We start from the raw sequence: 27,136 nt of genomic DNA, 5'->3' as shown, positions 1-27,136 counted from the left end.
TGAGAACTGAGAGAAGGCAGACTGCCCAGCTCACAAAAGCACTTACCACTGTGCTGGACTGCCTGAGTTCAATCCTTAAAAAGGAGGCACCAATTGCAAAAAGGAGAATTGAACATTGCCACCAGTGGGCAGTACAAAGCCAACAAAAGTGACGGCAGTGCCCTCCCAACAAGGGTCAAGACTGGGCAGTTAGGCTACAGAACGGAAAGAGGACAGCATTATCAATGAATGCTTTGACAAAGAAGGGCTAGCTGGGGGCATGGCTCAGCCAAAGAGCAGCTGCCTGGAATCCCCCAGTTAGGGGCTCAGGGAATGGTTCAGCAAGATTCTGGGTTCATCCCCAGCACCACAGAAAAGAAAACAAAAAGACTTGGGTGGTGGTTTGAATATGCTTGGCCACAGGAAGTGACACATTTAGGAAGTGTGACCATTTTAGAATTGGTGTCGCCTTGCTGGAGGAAGTGTGTCACTGTGGGCTGGGCTTTGAGAGAACTACTCCTAGCTACCTGGAAGTCAGTCTTCTCCCAGTGGCCCTTAGACCAAGATGTAGAACTCTCAGCTCCTCCTATGCCACACCTGCCTGGATGCTGCCATGCCTTGATGATAATGGACTGAACCTCTCAACCTGTAAGTCAGCCCCAACTAAATGATGTCTTTGTAAGAGTTGCCTTGGAGCCGCATGTGGAGGTGCACGCCTTTAATCCCAGCACTCGGGAGGCAGAGGCAGGAGGATTTCTTAGTTTGAGGCCAGCCTGATCTACAAAGTGAGTTCCAGGACAGCCAGGGCTACACAGAGAAACCCTGTCTCGAAAAACCAAAAAAGAAAAAAAAAAAAAGAGTTGCCTTGGTCATGGTGTCTCTTCACAGCAATGAAACCCTAACTAAGACACTTGGTTATCAAAAGACCTCAAAGGCCTTCTAAGGAAAGTTAGAAAAGATGTTTCTAGGTCTGTAAATTAGGATTGAGCATAAATGGAGGCACATCTGTAATTCCAGAACCAGGCAGTTTCTTCTTGCCCGGACCACTCAAGAATGAAGAGCTCACATGCACAATTCCTTCCATAATATCCTAATCTCAACTTCCAAAAATATGTATGTATGTATGTATGCATGTATGTATGTATTTAAGGGGTGCGTGCACATGCCACAACACACAGGGAGAAGTCAGAGGACAACTTGGAGGAAACTGTTCTCTCCTATCACCTTGTGGGTCATAAGGATTAAACTCAGGCAGTCAAGTACAGTGGTTAGTGCCTTTGTGAACTAGGCAGTCTGCCCTGTCTCAGCCCTCAGCTTCTGAAGGTCCATTCATATCCTTTGTTTACCCACTCCCCCTGGGCGAAACTTCAGTGTTTCCCACAAGTGCCTTTCGTTTAAAAAAAAAAAATATATATATATATATATATAGATATATATAGATATATATATATAGATAGATGGATATATATAGATATATATATAGATATATATACACATACATATATTATATACATGGTATATGTATAAACACATACATACACACTCTATGTGTATGCAGTTTCCCATGGAGGCCAGAAAAGGGTGTTGGATTCCCCTGGAAATGGAGTTACAGACTGTTGTGAACTGCCAGGTATATGCTGGGAACCAAACCAGGGTCCTCTGAAGAGCAACCAGAGCTCTTAACTGCTGAGCTGTCTTTCCAGCCCCTCCCCAGATCCTTTTTTAAAGTGATACCACAATCAGCTACAATGTATCATTATGTTCCCAGTATAGTTTCACTTCCAGAATTCCTGGGTCAGGATGTGTCCAACCCTTTGCTTCTTAGTTCCAAATACCTACCTAAATCTGTACAAATGTAGCTCGCCAGTCAAAACATCTGACCTTCTCTATTAATATACAATATTAATAAAATTAATTGATATTAATAAATTTGATATTAATAAAATATCACATCCATTAAATATATATTCATATAATATATTAAATTTATGAATGTGATGCAGAGAGTGGAACCCAGAGACTGGAAAATGCCAGGAAGTGTTCTGCTGCCAAATCACACCCCCAGCCCATACTAGGGCTCATACTAGCCCATACTCAGCAGCGGCTCTACCACTGAGCCACACCTCCAACACTACTAAGGGATTCCAGGCAGACTGTTGCTGTGTTCCAGCCTAGTGTGTTCTCGCTGACATGCGTCTCACCCTGCAGATCTTGATTATCTCCCACCCATCCTCCTTCATCTCTATCATATTTATCATTCCAACCAGGAGATCCTGGGTCTTATGGAGAATCAGCTGGAAGAATCAGAATTAGAGACAAAGATTCCTACAGGAAGTCAGCTTTCCTGTCTACCAATGGACTCTCTGATGCCATTTTGCTGGCTTTGATAGCTACAGAAAGTTCGTCGGAGGTTTTATTCCTGGCAAACTTCCCAGAGAGCAGAGTTTATCTAAACTGGCTAATATGTAGCATTTGCAAATAATTATTAATAGATGTTTGCATTCCATTCTTCATGAATGTTGCTGTGGGGCGATTCTCTAATTCAGGGGGGACGTGTTGAGTGTTGAGTGACTCCCGGCCTACCCAGCACTCCCCCGCCCTGTCCTTTTCCTCTGAGTGGATGCTGGCGCTGTCCCTAGCTGCTCACTAGATTCCTCAGGCGAATGTTTGGATTTTCTCCTTCACACATCCATACCCAAACCATGAGCCACGTGCATCTGCTATGTCTTCAGAATAGATCCAGAACTGATTCCCACAGGACCCCCTGGCCTGTGTCCATCCTCTGTCCCCACAGCTGCCTCTTCCCCTTCTCCTCACTTCTTGTCTCCACTCTTCTCTCATGCCCAGGTGGGACTTTGTGCATCCCTGACATCCCTCCCCAGCTCAGGACCCTCAGAGCTGCATGAAAAAGGCCAATGTTCTTCTGCAGTTCAGAAGGCCTCGAATCATTTGCTAAAGCTTCTCTTTGTACTCACCAAGCAAAGTCCTGCCCCGGGCCTCTATGTTTGCTGTCCTCTTGCCCTGTGGGATTCTTTCCACAGATTTCCAATGTCTCCTTGCCTCACTTCCTTCAGCTTCCTACTGGAATGTTTCCTTACCACAGGGGCCTCTTCTAGACTCCACCCCACATTCTTCCGTCACTATTGCCATGTTAACTAATTATGTATTGCTTATTTTTCTAATTTAATTGTAGCTCTTGGTGACCTCATTCTAGACTGTATCACTAGTGTCTAGAACAGCTCATGAATATAGTAGGAATTCAGAAATGGTATGAGATAGCCTCTGGGTATTGTGATAGCCACCAGCATTAGGATAGCTGAGGGCAGAGGCTAGACCAGACTACATAAAAAGCCCAGTTCCAAAGGGGTGGAGCTTCATGGTACAGTACCTGCTTAGAATCCCCCAGCGAAAGGCTGGGGTGTGGGATAGTGTTAGAGTCCTCCAGTGAGAGGTTAGGGGTGTTGGCTGGGCAGGAAAAAACTACCTTTTTTGTGCAAGGTTCTGAGTTCAACCCCTGCCCCCTAGCACTACAAAAACACAGACAAACATACAATGATGCCCTAAACCCACATCAGAGGAGGAGGTATGGAGGAGTAGGGGGTGTAGGAGATGAAAAAGAGACAGAGAAAGCCAGAAGTGCCAGAGAGGTGGACTACATTCAGGGTCTCTGCTCGCTCTTATTCTGAATAATAACAAGAATAGCCTGGTAACTAGTATACAACTGCTCGATGTCTCTCTCGCATTCAGCTGGCAAAGGAAAAAAAAATAGTCATTTGTACTAAGTAAAGGACCCAAGGATATGTTGGAAAGAACAAATCAGCTCCTTCCTGCCCTTCATGACGATCCCTCCAATCCCATCCCCATATCCTGTAGCAGAGCACTCACAGGGGCCTTCCCACCCCCTCCATTTCCCAGGCACACCTCCTAACCCTCCTCTCTGTGGACCCTCTCAGCCCCGCCCCTGGTTTCAGCCTAACCCCATTCCTTTGTGTCAGCCCCAATACCTAGGAATACTTTCTGCTTGGAACCCCAGGGCCATAACTGGAGAACTCAGGTGGAGGATCCGCTTGGAACCCCAGGGCCACACCTGGAGAACTCAGGTGGAGGAGCCACACTATCCTCTCTGATCTCCATTATGATCTGTCCATTCTCACCCTCAGCCCGGAAACAACCCCACCCCAACTCCACTCACTGGAGACTCCAATACTTGGCCTAGTGCCAGCATCCCCCTGGCCCTGTCATCTCTATCTTTCCAGTATATTCTTTGCCTTACAACAATTGATTTGCTAGATCCCCTCCTCCTACCACACCTCCAACTCCCTGGCTCATCTCTTTGTGTGGACAGGATGCCCTTAGCTCTTTCCTGACACCCTTTTCAGCCTTTCTCCTAGCCCACCTCTATCCCTCTCTGCCACCCACTGACCTGCAGAAGCACGCTCTACCAGGCAACTCACAGTCACAACGCTTTCCTAAGATCAGGGAAGGCAAAGGAACCCAAGGAACAGAACCATGCCAGCTAAGACAACACCTAGAATCACCTCGATCATCCAGGCCCCAGACACCTAGACACCAGTGCAGAACCACAACCACTAACAGCTGAGACAATGTGCTCCCACCAGAACCCAGCAACCCTACTACAGCAGGCCCTGGGAAGTGCAATATAGCTGAAGCAGAAGACAAGGACTTCCCAAGAGCTGTTATGAATATGTTCAAGGATCTTAGAGAGGATATGAATAAATCCATTAATGAGATCTGTGAAACATAAACAGTGGAACAAAGTAATGAAAACAGTTTAAGACACAAGAGTGGAAACAGAATCACTAAGGACAACTCAAACTGAGATAAAACCGGAAATGAAGCTTTAAGAAATCAAATCAAAGGGGATAGGAGAGACGGCTCAGTGGTTAAGAGCACTGACTGCTCTTCCAGAGGTCCTGAATTCAATTCCCAGTGACCACATGGTACTTACAACCATCTGTAATGGGATCCAATACCCTCTTCCAGAGTGTCTGAAGACAGCAACAATGTACTCACATACACAAAATAGATAAACCTTTAAAATAAATCAAATAAAAATTTCATAGGCAAGGCTCACCAACAGAGTACAAGACATGGGGGGAATCTTGGACATTGAAGACAAGGGAGAAGAAATGGATAGTTTGGTCAAAGAGAAATTAAAGCTAAAAAATTGCAGACACAAAACATCCAGGAAACCTGGGGTCCTATAAAGAGACCAAGTCTTTGAATAATAGGAATAGAAGAAAGGGGTGAAACCTAGGTCAAAGACACAGAAAATATTTTCAGCAAAATATAGGAGAAAATTTCCCTATCCTAAAGATCAAGGTACAAAAAAATCACACAGCCTGCTAACTACACAGAACCAGAGAAGAAACTCCTGTAGACACACAAGAACCAACACACCAAGCACACAGAGCAAAGGGAGCATTAAGAACTGAAGGGGGTAAAGGCCAAGTAACATATAAAGGCAGTCCCATTAGAATAGCACCAGACTTCTCCATAGAGACTCTGAAAACCAGAAGGCCCTGGGTGGGTGTTCCACACACTCAAGGAGACCACAGATCCCTACTGAGATTAATATATCCAGCAAAGCTATCAATCACAACAGATGAAGGAAGAACAACATTCCACAATAAAACCACATTTAAGCAGTCTCTATCTATACACCCAGAGCTGCAGAAGGTGCTGGAAGGAAAACTTTAATCTGAAGGGTTCAGCACACATGAGAAGACACAAGGAGTAAATAATCATAGACCAGTGAATCAAAAGAGGGGGAAACCCACACCCTAACAACAAAATACCAGGCGTCAGTAAATATTGTTCATTGATAACTCTCAATATTAATTATCTCAATTCCCCAATAAAAAGATACAGACTAACAGAACGGATTAGAAGACAAATTCTCTCTCTCTCTCTCTCTCTCTCTCTCTCTCTCTCTCTCTCTCTCTCTCTCTCTCTCTCTCTCTCTCTCTCTCTCTCTCCCTTCTTTTTCTTCTCCTCTTCCTTCTCCTCCTCCTCCTCCTTCTTTTCTTCTTCTTCCTTGTTTGCTTTGTTTTGCTTTTTGCTTTTTGAATACAGGGTCTCATTATGTAACTCTGGCTGTCATGAAACTCACCGTGTAAATCAGGATGGCTGGCCTCAAACTTACAGAGAGAGCTCAGCCTGCCTCTGCCTCCCAAGTCCTGGGATTCAAGGTGTGTGCCACCACTCCTTGCTAGGATCCTTTTTTTTTTGCTGGATCCAAGAAAAAACACATGTGACTATCAAGGACAGACAATGCCTCAGCATAAAAGAATGGAAAAAGATAATCCAAGCATATAGACCCAAGAAGCAACCAGGTGGAACTATTTTAATATCTGACAAAATTGCATCAAACCAAAAGTAACTGAAAGAGATAGGAAGGTGCATCACCTACTCCTCAGATGAGAAATACACCAAGATGATATCACAGTTTTACCAAACACAAGGGCACCCAAGCTCATAAAAGAAACACTACTATAATTAAAACCACACTTTGACCCTCACATGGTTATAGTGGGTGCCTTTAATCCCTCCCACACACCATACATAGGTCATCCAAGCAGAACTAAACAGTTGGAGTTAAGTAACATCATCAATCAAATGGACTTAACAGATATTTACAGAGCATCTTTCCAATGCACAGAATATCCCTTCTCAGCGGCTCATGAAACTTTCTCCACAACTGACCACATATTTGAACACAAAACAAGTCTCAACATATATGAAAAAATTGGAGAGAAAAAAAAAAACCCACCCTGTGTCAGGCAGTGGTGACGCATGCCTTTAATCCTAGCACTTGGGAGGCAGGTGGATTTCTGAGTTCAAGGCCAACCTGGTCTACAAAGTGAGTTCCAGGACATCCAGAGCTATACAGAGAAACCCTGTCTCAAAATGAATATATAAATAAATAAATAAATAAATAAATAAATAAATAAATAAATAACCACCCTGCATCCTATCAATTAAAGCTGGATATCAAAAACAACAGAAAGTTTACAAACTCATGAAAACTGAACTTACTACTGAAATAAAAATAGGTCAAGACAGAAGTTAAGAAGGAAATTTAAGACTTTTTAGAATTGAATGAAAAAAAACCACAGCATATCCAATCCTATGGGACACAATGAAGGTGGTTCTAGGTGACAAGTTCCCAGCACTGAGTGCCTACAACAGATCATTGGAGAGATCTCATATTAGTAACTTAATGGCACACATAAAAAGTTCTAGAACAAAAAGAAGAAATAACATCCAAAAAGAGTAGTGGCAAGAAATTGTCAAACTTGGGACTAAAATAAATAAAATAGAAACTAACAAAAGCATACAAATAATAAATGGTGCGGTGAAGAGTTGATGCTTTAAAAAAGAAGATAAAACTTTAGCCAAATTAACTAAAAGGTGGAGAAAGAAAATCCAAGTCAATAAAATTGGAGGCAAAAGAAGTGTGAATTACAGCAGACACCAAGAAAACCCAGAGAATTTTAAGGACATACTTTAAAAATCTGTACTCCACCAAACTGGAAAGCCTAAAAGAAATGAATGAGCTTCTTGACATTTATAGTCTACCAAGGTTAAACTGAGATCAGCTAAGTAATTTAAACAGACCCACTAAACCCCTAGAGAAATAGAAGCAGTCATTAAAAGTCTCCTCACTAACAAAGCCCAGGGCCAAACAAATTTAGCACAGAATTCAACCAGACCTTCAAAGAAGAATTAATGCCAATACTCCTCAAATTATTCTGCAAAATAGAAACTAAAGTAAGGCTGACTAATTCTTTTTAAGAGGCTGCAATTACCCTGATACCTAAACTATACAAAGACACAACAAAGAAAAAGAATTACAGACCAATTTCCCTTATGAACACAGATGCAAAAATTCTCAATAAAATACTTGCAAACATAATCCAAAACACATCAAAAAGATCATCCACCATGATCAAGAAGACTTCATTCCAGAGATGGAGGGATGGTTTAACATAGGAAAAGCAGTAAATGTAATTAACCATATAAATAAGTTAAAACACACACACACACAAAATCATCTCATTTGATACAGAAAAGACCTTTGACAAAATCTAATATCCCTTCGTGATAAAACTCCTAGAAAGACTATGAATACAAGTGGCATACCTCAGCAACATAAATACAGTATACATCTAGCCCACAGCCAACATCAGCCAAAAAAGAGAGAAACTCAAAGCATTTCCTCTGAAATCAGTACCAACACAAGGATGCCCGTCCCTATTTAATACAGTCCTTAGCCAGAGATGTAAGGCAACGGAAAGAGATCAAGGGAGACAATAGGAACAGAAAACGTCAGAGCATCTCTATTTGCCGATGATACAATTTTATACATAAAAGACTCTAAACACTCCACCAGGAAGCTTTCTACATCTGATAAATGCTTTCAGAACAGGAGCAGGATACAAAATTAATACACACACACAAAAAAATCAGTAGCCTTCCTATGTACAAATGGCAAACAGTCTGAGGAAGAAATCATGGAAACAGCACGTTTTTATAATAGCCTCAAAAATGCCTTGGGGTAACTCTAACCAAGCAAATGAAATACTCTCATAAGACAAACTTTAAGACATCAAAGAAGATCTCAGAAGATGGAAAGATCTCCCGTGCTCATGGATCAGTGGGATTAATATGGTGAAAATTGCCATCCTACCAAGATCAGTCTACAGATTCAACACAATCCCCACCAAAATCCCAACACAATTCTTCACAAATATTGAAGGAACAATTTTCAGCTTCATATGAAAACACACAAAAATATGGAATAATTAATTAGCTGCAGGAGGAATCACCATCCCTGTTTCAAATTATACCACAGAGCTATGGTAACAAAACAGCATGGTATTGCCATAAAAGCAGACAGGTTAATCAATGGAATGAAATTGAAGACTCAGACATAAACCTGCATACCTATGAACACCTGATTTTGGCAAAGAAGTCAAGAAAATGCATGAAGGGGGAAAAAAGACACCATGTTCAACAAATGGTGCTGGTCAGACTGAATGTCTGCATGTAGAAGAATGAAAATACATCCATGCATATTCTTCAATGGGATAAAGGACAACCGCACAAGGCCAGGTACCCTGAACCTGATAAAAAGAGAAAGCAGTGAACAATCATGAACTCATGGGCACAAGAAAGAGCTTTCTGAACAGAACACTATTAGCACAGGCACTAAGACCAATAATTAATAAATGTGACCTCATGAAACTGAAAATCTTCTGTATGGCAAAGAACACTGGCATTTGGACAAAGCATCAGCCTACAGAGTGGGCAAAGATCTTTACCAATTACACATCCAATAGAGGATTCATATCTGAAATATATAATTAACTTTAAAAATGCGTAACAAGAAAACACATAACCCGAATTAAAAACGGGCTACAGCCCTAAACAGAGAGCTCTCAAATGAAGCAACACAAATGGCTGAGAAACAAAGAAACGTTCATCCTTAGTCATAGGGAACCACAAATCAAAGCTACTTGGAGATTTCATCTTACACCAGTCAGAGTGGCCAAGATCAATAAAACAAATGACAGCTCATGCTGCTGAGAACGTGGGGTGTGAGGAGCACTCATTCGCTGCTGGTAGAGCGCAGACACTGTGGACATCTGTGCGGCAGCCCCTGGGAGGCTGGAAATAGACTTGCCTATAGTCCTCTTGGGCATGTACCAGATGAATGGATCAGGAAATTGTGGTACTGTCACATAATGGACATTACTCAGCTTTTTAAAAAAAAAATAAAATAAAGTCATAAAACTTGCAGATAAATGAATGGAGCTAGGAAAAAAAATCATCCTGAGTGAGGTAATCAAGACCTCAGAAATGTGGGTGTTAGCTCTCAGGCCTCTGATGAGCATGCCACCATTCATATAGCCGCAGAGGTTAGGGGTGGAGTAAGGGACTAGGAGGGAGAGGATGAACTCCTAAGGAAGGGGAAATAAAATATAAAATATATAGTCATAAGGAGACACAGGGGGATGCTGGACTAGGAGGATTACAAGGGAAAGAGAAAGGAAGAGAGTGTGCAAGGGAGAGACAATTAACGCAGGGTCATACGCAAACCTATTACTGTAGACACTTCTTAAAATTTGTACATATATGAAATAAATCTGAATGGAGTCACCAAATAACGAGAAGATGATGTCCCAACTAGACATCATTTGCCTCAGCTACACTCACATACACTTAAAAATAAAGACTCCTTTTGACTCTCTCAGTGCACTGCATTCTCTCCTGTCTCCAGACCTGCACAGTAATTCTGTCCCTTCCCTGGGGGAGGTTGAGTCCTCCTGGGGTCTCCTACAATGTAGCTTTTTAGGACATCCAGGGCTAAACAGAGAAACGTTGTCTGGAAAAACCAAAAACAAAAAGAAAAAATGAATAAGCAATTGGGTGGGTGGGTAGGTGGGGGACAGTTAGGTAGAGGGTTTTCTGGGTGGGTAGATGGGAAAGTGGGTAACTGCATAGATGAGCAGATGAGTGGATGGCTGAGTGGGAAGATGCTCTAAAGGCAGGGTGGATGATCACATACACTGTCCCCACTATTGATAGAAGCTGAGGGCACTCTAGCCTACCCCAGCCACACAGCATCTCCAAGTCTACCACTACCTTTCTTTCTTCAATTTTTAAGACAGATTTTTTTCCAGGGCTGGAGAGACCGCTCAGCGGTTAAGAGCACTGACTGCTCTTCCAGAGGTCTTGAGTTCAATTCCCAGCAACCACATGGTGGCTCACAACCATCTTTAATGGAATCTGATGCCCTCTTCTGGTGCGTCTTTAGACAGCGACAGTGTGTGTGTGTGTGTGTGTATGTATGTATACATACACACACACACACACACATATCTATCTCCTAGCAAGCCCAGCATGCTTGGGTCTGCAGTGACCCTGTGCATTCCTACAGTGCTTGCCAGAACAATTTTGAAGTGGTTTGAGGCCTTGCCCTGCTCTCTCCAGAGCAAGGTTATCTAGAAATTTCAGACAATATGGCAGACACCTGCCACATGAATAAATTACAAGCCATCTAGGAAACCTAAGGTGTTAGAGCTAGAAGAGACTTGATGGTACTTCAGAGACCATCAGGCTGTTTTGTGGAACTTCCACCGAAGAAATGCACAAATGGAGACTAAGAAATGAGACTCCAGGGTTAGAGAGATGGCTCAGTAGTTAAGAGCACTGACTGCTCTTCCAGAGGTTCTGAGTTCAGTTCCCAGCAACCATGGTGGCTCACAATTATCTGTAATGGGGATCCAATGCCCTCTTCTGGTGTGTCTGAAGACAGCAATGGTGTACAGACATACGTGAAATAAATAAGTAAATAAATAGAAATGAGAATAAAGAAATAAATAAATCCTTTAAAAAAAAGATAGGCTTTTTCTATGATCTCAGTTTCTCCTGGTGCTGGGATCAGAGGTGTGTGTCACACACAACTCCTGGTGCCGTCTCCCACATGTGGTTGTTTGAACCAAAATAGCTCCCACAGGCTTGCATGTTTGTCCATAGCCTGTGGAACTATTTGGGAAGGATCAGGAGGTGTGCCTATCTGTCTACTGTCATGCGGACATGACATTCCTCATGATGGTCACAGACCCTCTGAAATTGTAAGCCTCAAATAAACTCTTCCTTCTATAAATTGCCTTGGTCATGGTGTCTCATCACAGCGATAGAAAAGTAACTAAGACACCATGTGACACTGAAGCCATCATAAACATTATTAATCAGACTATTGTATACAAGGGACATATGTGAAGCATCATAAGTATACAACATAAGGGACGCCTTCATACATTATGAGAGGATATTGTCAATAATCTGTGTATCCATCAAAAGGGGCCAGCTCTGTTCACTGGAGACCTCCACAGAAAAAAGCACTGTTTCCAAGTGTGGTGAGACACACTACTCATCCCTGCCCTCAAGGGACTAAGGCAAGAGGACTGTAAGTTCAAGGGCAGCCTGTGCTACATAATGAGTCCTCTTATTAAAAAACAGCAATTATGCTAGGTAGTGGTGGCACACGCCGTTAATCCCAGCACTTGAGAGGCAGAGGCAGGTGGATTTCTGAGTTTGAGCCCATCCTGGTTTACAGAGTGAGTTCCAGGACAGCCTGTCTCAAAAACAAAACAAAACAAAAACAAAAACAAAAACAAAAACAAAAACAAAAACAAAAAAAAAACCCAGCAATTATATCTTGCACCATCATCTTATCCAAAAATATTCAAGACATTTTCTATGAATTTTTATAATCAGATTAAGAAGTGTCCCATCCATGCCCATTTTATAGGTAAAGAAACGGAGGCCTAAATGGAGTTGACGATTAGTCTGAGATCACATGTCTAGGTAGCAGGAAGGCATGGAAGGGAGGAAGAGCAGTAACATGAAGGACTGGGACAGACAGCAGTGTGTGACTGGGCAAAGTGACCAGGAGCCAAGAGACACACACGAAACCAGGAAGTGGCAACAGGTGGGGTGCAGGTGCTTTGCTGGGGTGGCCCAGAGTCCTCTGCCAGAGAAGTGTAATGCCATACCTCTGAAAATAGGAAGGCACAGCTGGGAAGATCTGCGGGAACATTGGTAAAAAGCTATTCCAATTATCTACCCACCTATCTATGTGTTCATCCATCCATCCATCCATCCATCCATCCATCCATCCATCCATCCATCCATCCGTCTGTCCATCCTTTTTTCCATTGCTCTGTTTCCATCATCTGTCCACCAATTCATTCAGCTGCACTCCCATCTACCCACCCCTCTGTCATCGCTGTCCCTGTCCATCACATCAGTGTACAGCCACCACCACCCCTTCCCAGGATGCTTTTGTCTTACCAGCCTGACACACATTAAGTATGCACACCCTGTCCTCCTCCCCAGTCTGTGGTATTCACCGCCTACTCACTTACATCTCTGCAAAGATGGCCTCCCCAGGAACCGCCCGTGAGTAGATGAATGCACACATCATCACACATGAGAGAATTCTATCGCCCATTTCAAGATGCAAAGCAGGTACGGAAAAACTGGGACAGTGTCCATGACTGATCTAAGAGTGCAGGGCAAAAAGAAGAAGTGTATGACCCATCTCCTACCGCACATTCTATAGGACATGGCTTTACGGGAGTGTATACCAGGAGCCTTGAACACGTCCTATAGAACATGGCTTTACGGGAGTGTACACCAGGATCCTAGAAACCAGAACAAGGACCAATACCTTTTATTAAAACACAGGCTGGTGACATCACTCCAGTTCCTGGATACAGCTATTCCTGGAACCTGAACTTATGCCCACCCTAGGTGCAGTTGTGCCTAAGTCTATTTCAAATTCCTTGAGTTAATAAATCCACATGTCTCCTACCTTTTAAAAATTAAGATGTTGCTGTTACGTTGCTTTGTTCTGTGTTGTTGGATCAGCATGGCACGGCGGAGCCCCAGGGGGACCTACAACCCATGACCTCTGCCTCTGCTTTCCAAGCACCAGAGCTACATAGCCTTTGCCACCATGCAGCCAGCCTAAGTCAGCTCCCGTAGTTCTGTCTCTGATATAAAAAGCGTTTAGTCCAGTGCCCTAGGGCTGTGCCAACTACCTGCAATGTTTCTCTAACATACTCATGAGCCCGACACACCACAGCTCCCTGTCACACCTGTCTGGGGGTGCCTTTCCCTCATATGACCTTCCTGGTTGCAGAACCAGCCCAGTGGCTCCCACTTCCTGCCCAGCCTTCCTCCTCCAGAATTCGTTGTTGCTGGAGATGGCTCATTTGTGTGGTGCCTGTACTGTTTGTTCCCAAGGCATAATTGTCTGGGCCCCTTCATCTCTGTGTCCAGGCCCTGAGCACAGCAGTATCCAGGAAACAGCCAGTCTACTAACTGAACAAATGAACAACTAATTGACCGACCAGTGAAGTGTCACCTCCCACCAACGGGGATTTTAAGATTTATTTATTTTTATTTGGTGTACAAGGGTATTTTCCTGTGTGTATGCCTGTGCATGCCTGGTGCCAATGATGGCCACAAGAGTGCATCAGATCCTCTGAAAATGGAATTACAAATGTCTGTGAGTCACCATGTTAATACTGGGAATTGAACCTCAGTCCTCTAGAAGAGCAGTTAGTGCTCTTAACTGCTGAACTGTCTCTCCAGTCACAGGAAATTTTTGTTTGTGTGTGTATATGTATGTATGTATGTATGTATGTATGTATGTATGTATGTATGTATGTATGTATGTATGTATTTATAGTAGCCCTGACTGTCCTGGGACTCACTCTGTATACCAGGTTGGCTTTAAACTCAGACATCTGCCTACCTCTGTCTCAAAAGGCCTGTGCCACCATGCCCAACAGAGAATTTATTTTTAAAGAGAGAGAAAGAGCAGAGCCTGCAGTGGAGACCATGGCTGTGGCTTTTGTCTAGCATCTCTCCTCTGGTTAAAGAGGAGTCGAAGCATGTGGAGGGACAGAGGAAGAAGCTGTGGCCCTTGCCAGCAGTGGTCGTCCCCTGCCTGAGCTGTGTCTATGCTCACCTACCAGGCTGAACCCTCCAGAGCGTCAGAAGTACAGAGAGGCGATCTGTCTGGAAGGGGAGTTCTGATGGAGAACCTCAACTCAGCTCCTACATCCACTGCTAGCCACAGTCACCTCTAATTTAGCACATTCTTCTCACACCCCCACCACCAGCTGCTCGCCGTGGAGCTGCTCAGAACCCTCACAATCCAGCTACCCTGCCTCCTGGGAAGTGACCAGGAAAGGACAGAGCTATGGAAGGAGGAAAGGGGAGCAGGGAAAAACACAGGAGAAAAGCGTCCTAAATAGAACTCTCACCAGAGATAGTTTGAAACAGGTGTCTCAAGTCATTCACCCTAGACATGGTGACACAGGCTTTAACACACGATCCCCATCTCCGTGCAGATGGAAGAGGAGAGGCCTCTGCAACACAGTGCCTTTAGGATTGGATGGCCCACGTTTGATCCAGGGATCCCACATGGAGAAAATAGAACTGACTATCACAATGTGAACTCTGACCTCTACATGCATGCCACAGCACTTGTGTGTATGAACATAGGTTCATGCAGATAGACAGATAGATAGATAGATAGATAGATAGATAGATAGATAGATAGATAGATAGGCAGACAGACAATAGATAGATAAACAGACAATAGATAGATAGATAGATAGATAGATAGATAGATAGATAGATAGATAGATAGATAGATAAGTAGATAGGCAGACAGATGATAGATAGATAGATAGATAGATAGACAGACAGACAGACAGACAGATGTGGCGTAGGATTGACTGGAGTGAGGGGCAGCCCAGTTATGGTGGCTGACAGCTTGAATTCAATCCCTAGAAACCACATTTTAAAAAAGAGAGAGAGAGCTACAGACAGGTGGTGTGCACATGTAATGCCAGCATTCCCACAGTGAGATGCCGGGAAGAGACAGAAGAATCAGGCATAGGCAGCCATCCTGAAGCAAGAGAGACTGCCTCAGCAGACAGAAGAGATCCGGCTCTGGAAAAGTACTCTCTGACATATACATCCCCATCTGTGCACACACACCTGACGTGCACACACATACAATACACAGCAGTAGCACAGAAGCTGAGGGGGACAAAAGCAGTGTCCCTTTATAACCCGACCTCCCCTCTGCCATACTTCGGCTGTGGTAAGAGGATCATCGAGAACCTCCAATGGAAGGCAGGACGTGTGATCACTGGTACCTGTTTTGGAGGCTGCCAGCACCTGGAGACAGACAAGATGAAGATTCCTTTATTAATTCCTGATTCACACTGCTGGGTCTGAAGTGTAGCTGGGCCAACTCTAGCTGTGAGACCTTAGGTAAGTCAATTACCCTCTCTGTGCCTGAGTTTCCAGATCTGGGGATGAGCATGATTTTAGCATTGACCATGCAGGCTTGTATGGGGAGTACAGTTTGATTCCCTTTGGTACTGTCTGGGAGGCTACCAGGAGGGCCTCGAGGTCAAGAACAGCCTGGGTGACCAGTTAGACCCTGACTCAATAAACAAACAGAAATGATTACAGTCAAAGATGAGGTTTTCTGTTTCATTTTGGTTTTCATTTGTTTGTTTGTTTGTTTGTTTGTTTGTAAGTCGCAGAAGAGTCACGGGCTAGTTAGAGGAAGGCTGCTTTCAGAGCTTACCACTTACAGGGTGGCTGACTGCCCTGAGGGGGAGGGGCTGGCACATCTCTGCAGGCTGCCTTCCAGTGACTACAGGAGTGCAGAACTCCTAGAGACAGCAGCGGCCTCAGCACTTTTAGAACCGAAAGCTTTGGAAAAAGCCTTCGAGTTGGGGGGAGGAAGAGGAGAACTCAGGAGAACTGGCAGGCAAGATGCTGGAGCAGTGGAAAAAAATGCTTCTAAGGCAAAAAAAAAGAAAAAAAAAGGAGGGGTGGGGAAGCGGTTATAGAGGCTGAGTATACATACCAGGGCTGGAGGGACCCCAGCCTCTCCCAGAGGAGAACAAGAAAGCCCTGAAGCATGCGAGGTCTTACCTCCCACAACCTTTCTCCACCACCAATGAAAGGACAGCTAACTCAACATATAATCTAACTTAGAATGTGTCAGGCTGTGAAAGTGCTCAGTCAGTAAAGCGCTTGCCTTAGAAAGGACCAGAGCCAGAGCCCCAGCGCCAAGCCCCAGCGCGCCTGTAAAAGCTGGGCAAGGCCGCAGACACCAAGCTCTAATCCGGGGCAGAGGCAGGAGGATTTTAGGGGGCTCTCTGCTAGCTAGGCCAGCAGCCTAGCTGAATCGGAGGGCTGTGGGCTCAGAGAGAGACCCCATCTCAGGAAATAAGGTGGGGAGACTGGAAGGCAGCTCTGGAGGTAAAAATGCTCACGGTCAAGGCAGGCCTGGAAATTTCAGTTCTTTAGGATCCTCGGAACTTGCATAAAAAGCCAGATGTGGTGGTGCACATCTGCAGACCCAGAGTTCCCACAGAAATGAGACGCGGAGACCAGAGAACCACTCAGACGCTCTCAGGCTGGCTAGCCTCAAGCAAGGGCCGAAGAGACCCTACCTCAAGCTGGGTGAAGAGAAACACTCATGCGGCATGCTCCCATCCCCCACAGGCATGTGTACACACAGCCACACACAGATGATTTGAAAAAAGGAATATGTATATGTATATGTATATGTATATGTATATGTATATGTATATGTATATGTATATGTATATGTATATGTATATGTATATGTATATGTATATGTATATGTATATGTATATGTATGACTGAAGAGGACACCTGAACGCCGCAGTGTTCTGTGAATGGACTGTCTAGTTGGCAGGTTTAGGCCGCTTTCCGGATCCAGAAAAGTGGCCTCTAAAGAGAAAAGGAGGAAAAACTGGTGGATTTCTCCATGTCTCCGTGCTGAAGAACAGCAAGCCCCGGGGCTGTGGACAGCACTGCCCTGGGGAGCAAGCCAGGAAGGCTTTTTTGGGTGCAGCCAGAGGGCAGGACAGGCAGGCTATGAGCCTGCTGCTCCTCACCGGGGCGGAAAGCGTCACAGAGAAAGGTTGTCAAGTGTGTCCCAAATCAGTCATCTTCACTCAGGAAGCTGCCCGTGGCAGTCTGAAGCCTGGGCACAGGCGCTGACGGTTTCTCAGCCACCTTTGCAATGCAGCACGGTCATGTGACCAGGGAAAAATCTCAGCCAAAGCTTTAAGAGTCTCTGCTTGGCTCCACCTGTCTGTTTTACCCTTCTTCATGGAGCCTGGTCCCCAGCGCAATAGTGTTGAGGTGATGGGGCCTCTAAGTGGGAGGGAAGCACTGGTGAGACTCCGCCCATAAATTCCTGATGTCTCCCAGGAGTGGGCTAGGTTTCTGGGCCAGCATGAGTTCTCTGGAAAACTGGTTGTTAGACTAGACCCCACATCACTGGTGCTGTGGCTCTTGTATCTTCAAATTATCACAGGGGCTTTTTTGGGTCTGCAACCCTCATTGTAGAAGTTCAAAGATGAATTCCTCTGAGCGCAGTACCTTGGTACCTCTCTGTCTCTGTCTCTGTCTCTGTCTCTGTCTCTCTCTGTCTCTCTCTCTCTCTCTCTCTGTGTGTGTGTGTGTGTGTGTGTCTGTCTGTCTGTCTGTCTGTCTTTCACTCTCTCCTTCTCTCCCTCCCTCCATTGCTCCTTTCCTCCCTCATTTGGATAGCATGCTTTAGGTCCAGAGTTCTGTTTCTGTAGAGACTATGAGCACCCGGGGCCCTGTCTGTTGCTTTGCATAGCTGGACTTCTCCTTGACCCAGAAAATAAACACATATTTGGGCACCTTAGGAGGTCTCTAGGGTGAGCAACCACAGGGAACTCAACGCCAAGTTTGATTATCACAGGGATGAGTTCTCAACAGAGAGGACAAAATGGGTGAATTCACTGTCTCAGCTGCTCTCAGGTGAGTCACAAGCTAACTTGTTTTTCCAGTGTGGACTTCCATGCATACTGGAAAGGAGCTCTACCCCTGGCCACAGGCTCAGCCCCCCTCCCCTGCCCCCCAGCTAGTCTATTACTAGGCTATGGCCATAGCTTCTCACTGGGAAATCCTGGACAGGGGCTCTATTGCGTGCCGTACCCCGGGTCCTCAGTTGAGTAATCTAAGCAGGGACTCTGCCATCAAACCATGCCCAAGCTCTTGGTTTCTTTGAGATGGGGGCCTCACTATGTAACTCAGACTGACTGTGACCCTGTCCATCAGTCTCCAAAGTACTAGGATGGCAGCTGTGTGCCACCGCATCAGCTGGGGGTGTCAACTCACCAGTGGGTTTAGCCTGAAGGGGAGCTTGTGTACTGACCAGACGCCCTTGACCTGGCTGGTGTCTAGCTTCAGGATGCTATGAGTTGGGTTGACTGTGACTCCCTGATTGGTAAGCATTGCCCTTACCTTATAGACGGTACCTTGCCACAGACCCAAAGCAGCAGAACCAAGTGACCATGGACTGAGCCCTGAGAAACCGTGAGCCAGAACAAATTCTAGCTGCTTCATGTTGTTCCCACGGTGCTTCCCATAGTTCCAGAAATCTGACCACAAAGAGACAGGAACAGAGAAGCCAAGAACCCCGGTGAATTCTCTCCCTAGTCCTGGTCCTGGCCCTGTCTACACTGAGCCTCCCAGAGTTCACACTGCCTCCTCTGATCCTTTAAGGAAGCTCACACTTTCACCTGCTCTCTCCATGCCAAGAAAAACCCCGAAGAGAGGAGACCTATTGGCAAGTCACTGGAATTTTCCGCAGCCTTCACAATAGTGGTTGGGGTGTCCATGCTAGTTAACATTAACAAGCTGACTTCAAGCTGGGCTCCCGCAGCGGTGTTCAACCCTAGCCCAGCCAGTGACTTTCAGGCTTGACAGTGTTGAAGAGTCCCCAGACATGAAGTGAAATGTGAGAAGCTGAACCACAGTTTGGGCAACTCCAAGAGACTAATGGCTCCTAGGTGATGAGGGCACAGGATCCAGGGCGGGGCTTTTTGGATTTGAAATCTACTTGCATTGTTGTGTGACCTTAGACTACTGAGCCTCTGTTTCTTTTCTTTTTCTTTTTCTTTTTCTTTTTCTTTTTCTTTTTCCTTTTCTTTTTCTTTTTCTTTTTCCTTTTCTTTTTCTTTTTCTTTTTCTTTTTCCTTTTCTTTTTCCTTTTCTTTTTCTTTTTCTTTTTCTTTTTCTTTTTCCTTTTCTTTTTCCTTTTCTTTTTCTTTTTCTTTTTCTTTTTCCTTTTCCTTTTCTTTTTCTTTTTCTTTTTCTTTTTCTTGTTTGCAAAATGAGTGCAGCTTAACACTTGGCATCCACTGTTAAGTTCACACTGACTCTTGGAAGGCATTTACCACAGCTGCTCCTCAGAGAGGCCCCAGAGGACACTCTTGTCTACACCATGTGTGTAAATGGCGCCTCCTGGAGTTGTCCAGGTTAGCCATGGAAGCCCATGGCCCTGATGGCTGTTTCCAGCTACACTGGATGCCACACTCACAATCCTGTCACCATCCCCTTTACCTTCTCAGAACTGCACAGGGGAAGAGGAGTTGGTGGAGGAGCATCTCAGGACAGGAGGCCCGGCCACCACTCAGAACCACACTCACGTAGGGGTGTAAACTCCAACTCACATCAAAAAAGGGCAGAGACCACACCCTCCTAGTCAGTCCAGGGTACTTGCAATTGTTAGCCATTTGTTCATGGATGGTGTGGTGGTTTTAGTGAAAGTAGCTCCCATGGGCCTATAGGGAGTGGCACTAATAGGAGGTGTGGCCTTGTTGGAGTGGGTATGGCTTCATTGGAGGAAGTGTGTTCTTGGGGGTGGGCTTTGAGGTCTCAGAAGCTCAAGCCTGCTGGGCTCAAGAACATCTGGGCGTGTAAACACATGCTCAGAGTGTAAACACATATTCAGCGTATAAACACATGCTCAGCTTGTAAATACTGGGGGCAGATACAGGCAGGGTCCTGAGGCTCACTAGTAAGCTAGCGTAGCCTATAGAGCAAGGTCCAGACCAACAAGAAGCCCTAAAGAAAAAAGAAAAAAGAAAAAAGAACAACACCTGGGCCTCCACATGCATGTGCACACATGCATACACACACAAAAGAAAGAAGAAAGGGAAAGAGGAGGGAGAGAGGGGGGTCACTTCTGTTACTTGCAGATCAAAATGCACACTGCCACAATGATAATGGACTGAACCTCTAAACAGTAATTCACCCTCAGTTAAGCACTTTCCTTTATAAGAGTTGCAGTGACCATGCTGTCTCTTCACAGCAATGGAAACCCTAACTGAGACAAATGGCCAGGTGTGGACCAGTAAGATCCTGAAGAATTTCCAGGGATTCTGGGAAGGGACGTTTGTTTTCTAAAGAAAGCATTCCAGAGCTGAATGTGGTGTTTCTGCCCATGACCCCAGCACTAAGGATGCTGAGGCAGGAGAACAGCTGTAAGTCTGATTTAAATCAGTGTCTTTCAGGTTGTCCTGGGCCACAGACTGGCACCTGTTTCTAAAAGAAAGAAAGAAAGAAAGAAAGAAAGAAAGAAAGAAAGAAAGAAAGAAAGAAAGGAAGGAAGGAAGGAAGGAAGGAAGGAAGGAAGGAAGGAAGGAAGGAAGGAAGGAAGGAAGGAAGGAAGGAAGGAAGGAAGGAAGAAAGAAAGAAAGAAAGAAAGAAAGAAAGAAAGAAAGAAAGAAAGAAAGAAAGAAAGAAAGAAAGAAAGAAGGAAAGAAGGAAAGACGTGAAGGAAGGATGGAGGATGGGAAGGGGCAGGAAGGGGCAGGCACCTCTTGGAAGCCAGTCTTGCTGTAATTTTTATTAACTGTGTCTCACTGGGTTGCAGGAGAAGCCAGTCAAAGTTAATCCAAAGAGGAGGAGTGCAGAGGGAGTTAGAAGGTTAGCCAGGCCTCAACTGGACTGTACTGAAAGCTCACACCCCTTGCAGTTCTGAGAAGCAACAAAAGCAAACAACAGCAGCCAGACATGGGGTTGGACACCTCTGAGCCCACACTCAGGAGGCACAAGTGTGAGGTTGGCCTTGGCTACAAAGCACAAGCCTGCCTCAAAAAACAAAACAGCGAGTAAGGGATTTCCTCATGGGGTCAGAAAGATGCCTTAAATAAAAGCAGTGCTTGCCACACAAGCAGAAGGACCTGAGTTAGAGCCCCAGCACCCACACAAAGAATAGCTGAGTGTGTGAGCACATGCTCGCTCAGTGTGTAAGCACATGCTTGCTCAGCATGTACACACTGGGAGCAGAGACAGGCAGGGTCCTGGGGCTCACTATGGCAAGGTCCAGGACAATGAGAGGGAAGCCCTGCTTAATAAAAGGAACCTGAGGATACCTGGGCCTCCACGTGCATGTGCACACAAGCACACACATCCAAAAGAAAGAAGAAAGGGAAAAGGGAAGGGAGAGAGGGAGGGAAGAAGAAGGGAGGGAGGAGGGAGGGAGGGAGAACAGACACAGAAGATCCCTGATGTATTCAGAGCCTCGTTTTCAATGTGAAGCTTGGGAGATGATGGACACAGTAATGCCTTTGACTTTTCCAGTGCTGTGCACCAGATTGAAACACCACATCATAATGCCCAACTCTGCATGACTGTTTGATCCATTCAAGTAAAGTTAAAACTGTTTTCAGTGAATACTAAGGAACTAATGAACAACATGGGTATTCACAGGAGTCCTGGAACTGAGGGTCTAGGATCTGAGTGCTTTGGGGGTACTCATTGGCTCACTCCATTCTGACACCACCACTCTAAAGTGGGCAATGCAATGTCACAAATGAGGAAAAGAGCCCGTAAGGTACCACAGAAATCAATGGAGTCTGCGATTGGTACCAGGAGTGGGGTGTGAGCAAGTACATTAACATTACAAGGGTGCAGTGAACTTGGATCAAGACTTGATGTTGGGTGCTGTGGCTCCTAAGCCCAAAGGCATAACCACACTGTTCCTCAGTTTCCCCAACCTCTAGCCCTTGGCCCCCTTTGACTTTCCCCTGGTTTCTTTTTCTTAAAAGACTTATTTTTAAATTTTAAAAATATTTATTCATTTTATATAAATAAAATATTTATTCATTTTGGCTGCATGTAAGTCTGTGCACCATATGCATACTTTGTGCCCAAAGAGGCCAGAAGAGGGCATCAGATTCCCTGGAACTGGAGTTACAGATGGTTGTGAGCCATTATGTGGGTGCTGGGAGCTGAACCTGGTTGTCTACAGATGCAACAAGTGGTTTTAACCACTGAGCATCTCTCTAGTCCCGTTTTTATTTATATTTTTAGTTATATGTGTCTCTGTTTCCATGTGAATGCATGCCATGTAAGTTCAGTGCTCAAAGAGGCCAGAAGCCAAAGGCATCAGATCTTCCTCGAGCTGAAGCTACAAGCCATTGTGAGCTAACTGACAGAGGTTCTAGGAACTGAACCTGGGTCCTCTGTAGGAGCAGTGAGTGCTGCTAACCTCTGAGCCCTCTCAGGCTGTGTCCCAACCTGTTATAGTCTCCTAGCTTCCTCCTTTTTTTTTTAACCACCTCTTCCATCAAGAAATTTCAGTGTTCCCTCTGAACTCACTTCTTTCTTTACCTGTCACTTTATTTATTGGAGGTTGTTTGATTGTTTTTATATAAAGCCCTGTCTACATAGCCTAGGCTAGTCTCTGCCACTCTATCTTTTTGCCTCAGACTCCCAAATGCTGGGTGATAGCCTGTATAACCATGCCCAGTATTTTTTTTAATTTTTATTTTTAATTTTAATTTTAATTTACAAAGTCTGCAATCTGGATGGAAAAAATTTCACATCTTTCTTTCACCATTTCTAGCTGCAGTGACACTTCAAAGCAACAGGTGGCAGTGGGATCAGCAGGATCCTTGTGACTTTGTTGCCAATAGAGACAGTGTTTATGTCACCCAGAAGAGGTTCTGAAAGCCCATTCACTTCCACTACTTTGGCCTCTCTGATCTGCCACCGGCTCTGCTGTACATAGCACTTAGAGAAACATGTCTGTGACAACTCCAGGATCTCAAATGCTTTCAACATGATTGACTTCCTCCGTCTGGTTTGATCATTCAGAGAGGTGGGTCCCTTGACTTCACCGGACTGCAGAGTACTCATGGCTCAAAACATGGTCAGAGCCATCAGTGTAGCCTGGCATGGTGACACAGGCCAACATCTTTACACTCCAGAAACTGAGACAGAAGGCTAGAGAGTTTCAGAACAGCCTGGCTTCATAGCAATACCCTAACCCAACACATAGCTGGTTCTAATGATTCTGCTTCTCACATCCTTAGTGACTTCACCTTGTCACCTGGTCCCCATGAAACTCAAGGGTAGAGCAGAGAGGCTTCTCCCAGAAGTCACTCTCAGGGCCAGGGCAGCAGCTCTGCTTTCTGTAACCACAGAGCCACACCCTGGTCCCAGGCCTTCCCACTCAGCCGTGTGCTCTACTTACCTGGTCAGATGTGGAAATCCAAGATGCACTTAAAAAATGGTTGGCTCTCTGGGTCTACAGACTCAACCATCTGGAGATTGAATGTATCTAGGAGGGGAAATGGCCCCTGTGCTAAACACACACCGGGTGAAATAAGAGCAAAAACAAAACAAAACAACAAAAAATCTGCTAGGTTTTGTTTGGTTTGTTTTTGCAGAGCTCTAGGATTTCAAACACCTTTTAATGTGATTACTTTCTTTCTGTCTGCTACAATCATCTGAAATCAATTCAGAGAAGGGGGGATCCCTTGCCTTCCCTGGACTGTGGAGGACTTATGAGGCCTGGTGTGGATTTCACCTGCCCAGCTTTCTACTTCAGCTGCATCCTGTCACTTGAAGTCCCCTTAGTGTGTCTGGGATGGGCACACAAGTTCTAAGTAGATTCGCCATCATATTCTGGAAAGGGGTTGAGCATCTGTGGCTGGGGTCCCTTCCCTATACCTGCAAATGACATCACTTCTAGAATATGGATGCTCTGGATGCATCTGAGACCCAGCAAGGGACCTGGAAGGATCAGGGAGCTTTCTCACAAGAAAGCAACTGCTCTCTACTGGCTGGGATGCGACCATCTCGGTATCTGAACAATCATCTAGACTGTGCTTCCTCACGGGAAGCCACTGGACCTCAAGGAATGAGAATCCATACTGGAATCAGACCAGGATTACTCTGCTCCCAGGAAGCTCTGGGCATGCTTTGCTTTTGATCTGTTTGTGTTGAACTGTGTTTTCACCCCAAAGTGGATTTGTGACATCCAAACTGCAAATGAAGAGCTAGAGAGAGCCTCAGATGAGCATAAGTGGGAGAGGGTAAGGCACTGAATATGGGTTAAAGTACACAGAAGTGTGACCTCGGCTGGGGAAAGGGCACAGATGCCAAAATTCTTATGAAGACATGAGTCTGAGATTCAGAACATACATTTAAAAAGGAGGAGGAGGAGGAGGAGGAAGAGGAAGAAGAAGAGAAGGAAGAAGAGGAAGAGGAGGAAGAGGAGGAAGAGGAGGGGAGGGGAAGGAGGAAGAGGCAGCAGCACAAAGCAACAGAGCTGGAGAAGTGGCTCGAACACTAAGGATGTTGAGTTTGGTTCCCAAAACTCATGCAGGGTGTGGCTCATAGCATATCTAACTCCAGTTCCAGAAATCCAGTGACCTATCCTGGCCTATTTGGGGACTCATTCTTGTGCACAAATCCATGCACAGGAATACACATATACACATTAGAAGGGAATGAAAGAACTTGAGAAATGGCTCAGAGGTTATAAGTATTTGCTACTCTTGCAGAGGACCCAGGTTCAGTTCCCAGGTCCACACAGAGGCTCATAACCGTCAGTAACACCATTTTCCAGGGTTTCTGGTGCCCTCTTCTGACCTCTGCAAAAATCAGGCATGCATTCAGTACAAATACACACATGTAGGCAAAAGTCTCACATACATACATACATACATACATACATACATACATACATACATGTATATATAGGCAGGTCAGGTCTAGCAAGGTGGCTCAACGGATAAAGGAGTCGCCTACCAAAACTGAGGGTCTGAGTTTGAACCCCAGGATCTGCGTGATGGAAGGAGAGAATGACTTCAAAAAGTCCCCCAACCTCCACATGTGTACCCTGATATGCAACCTCATAAACACAAAAAATATAAATGTAATAATAAAAATAATAACAATGATGATTATAAAAGCTAGGCAGGGTGGCACAAGTGTGTAATCTCAGCACTGGGGCTGTGGAGACAGGCAGAGCCCTTGGGGTCACCAACCAGCCAGCCCAGCCTCATGAACAAGTTCTAGGTCAGTCAGAGACCCTGCCTCAAAACCTAAGTGATAGGCGTTGTAAGCTCAGAATCGTCCTGTGCTGGTGGTGAAAGCCAGGGAGAGACGGGCCAGCGTAAGCTCATGGACCCCACAAAGAGGAAGGATGGATCAGCACTGTTATAGACTTGAGACCTAAGGCACAAGTGAATCCTACATCAAAAGTCCTATGCCAGGAGGGAGACTTCAGGGACATGTGCTTGCAAGACACTTAGGAGCCAGCATAGAGCATGGAGAGCCTGCCAGGCACTGGGGGGGGGGGAGGGACACCCCAGAGCCTCTGTAGACCTTCCTTTGTGGCTTGAAGCCAAGGCCACTATTCAAAGGACAAAAAGAGGGTCTCTCTGCCCTGCAAGCCAGCCAGCTGCACTGGAGAAGCAGCGCCCTGGGACCAGACCTATTTCTTTTTAATATCAACTAGGCTAGAATTGTTCAACCTTCCTTCCCTTAAAAAAAAAAAGAAAGAAAGAATAGAAAGAAAGCGTTCTGATTCCTAAGCAGGTCCTGTCTAAAAGCCAGGTTTCATCTCTTTTCTTTTCCTTATGGAGACGAGGCCCTGAGACCATTTGTCCCTTCTGCCTGGTACAGAGAATGTACGCCAAGTGTCTTTGAGCCCACACTGTAGAGAAGCTGCCGCCTGAGGCTGCAGAGAAGAATCAGTGCGGAAAGCCTTCTGAGCATGAGGACCTGAGCTTCATCCCCAGGACCCATGGAAAAAGCCAGACATCTTGCAGCCTTGTATCCCTAGCATGGGGAGGGGGAGGGGGAGGGGAGACCGGAGGATCCCAGGGTTGCTGGGGCTGCAGAGCAGACAGCTAGCCTAATGATGAGCCCCAGGACCCAATGAGAGACTTGTGTTAAAAACCAGAGTGGAAGCCAGGCATAAATGGCACATGTCTTTAATCTCAACACTCAGGAGGCAGAGGCAGGTAGATTTCTGTGAGTTCAGGTCGGCCGGGTGTACATAGTGAACAGCACAGCCAGGGTTACAGAGAGAGACCTTTCTTTAAAAACTAAAACAAAACAAAACAAAACAAAACAAAACAAAACAAAACAAAACCAGAGTGGAGGTCTCCTGAGAAATTATGCTTGTGATTGACCTCTGACCTCCACATGCATGCTCACGTGTGTATACACGCCTGCACGCACAAACATGTATAGACCCACGAACAAAAGGAAATGTTTGCCACCCAGAGCTGGATGCTATCGCTGTCTCAACTTTACAGACAAGGAAACCAGACCATAGAGAGGACGAGGTTTTCCGCTCTCAGGGTCAGCCGCGTAGACCCTGATAGACCTGGGATTCAAACTCTGTCCACATGCCAGGCGAGAGTCC

General features: G+C 45.3%; 1 protein-coding gene and 1 non-coding gene across 31 annotated transcripts in view; one reads left to right on the top strand and one right to left on the bottom strand.

The window, feature by feature from the left end:
* Cacna1a (calcium channel, voltage-dependent, P/Q type, alpha 1A subunit) overlaps positions 1–27,136 on the bottom strand; it is a 301,621-nt gene that overhangs the window by 248,775 nt on the left and 25,710 nt on the right. The gene's annotated exons all lie outside the window — the stretch shown is intronic.
* Positions 10,896–11,028, top strand: Gm23626. The gene has a single exon (XR_003947689.1). It is a non-coding gene; the product is annotated as a small nucleolar RNA SNORA9 (small nucleolar RNA).

Source organism: Mus musculus, chromosome 8, assembly GCF_000001635.26.
Source record: "Mus musculus strain C57BL/6J chromosome 8, GRCm38.p6 C57BL/6J".
NCBI lineage: Eukaryota > Metazoa > Chordata > Mammalia > Rodentia > Muridae > Mus > Mus musculus.
The sequence above is the reverse complement of the archived record's forward strand: the minus strand, read 5'-3'. Positions and strand labels throughout refer to the sequence as shown.